At 36.5% G+C, this 274-nt stretch overlaps 1 protein-coding gene across 1 annotated transcript in view; it reads right to left on the bottom strand.

The window, feature by feature from the left end:
- The window catches only part of LOC119593366 (DNA repair and recombination protein RAD54B-like), a gene marked incomplete in the record, with an annotated part of 21,209 nt that overhangs the window by 11,086 nt on the left and 9,849 nt on the right, over positions 1-274 (bottom strand).

Here is a 274-nt window from a genome sequence, read left to right as displayed (position 1 = left end):
AAATCCCACCTTATGATTCTGATCCACAATGTATGGCTGTATTCTTTCCTTTCCAAGCCACTTTTTAAATTCTTTACCCCAGTTGTTTGTCAGACTTGAAGGAGTTACAATCAGAGCCCTCCTCACTACTGGCTTTCTTCCATAGGGACCCTAAGGAGTAGAAAACTTAATCATTAATAATGACATAAACTGTACAGAAAGAATGAAAAACTAAATGAATTTGTGCTTATGAGACAAGAGTCACAGTATCTCAGTTAAACTACTACTGTACATG

This window comes from Penaeus monodon, chromosome 32 (assembly GCF_015228065.2).
Source record: "Penaeus monodon isolate SGIC_2016 chromosome 32, NSTDA_Pmon_1, whole genome shotgun sequence".
Taxonomy (NCBI): domain Eukaryota; kingdom Metazoa; phylum Arthropoda; class Malacostraca; order Decapoda; family Penaeidae; genus Penaeus; species Penaeus monodon.
Note: the sequence above shows the minus strand (reverse complement) of the source record. Positions and strands in the feature narration are given on the sequence as shown.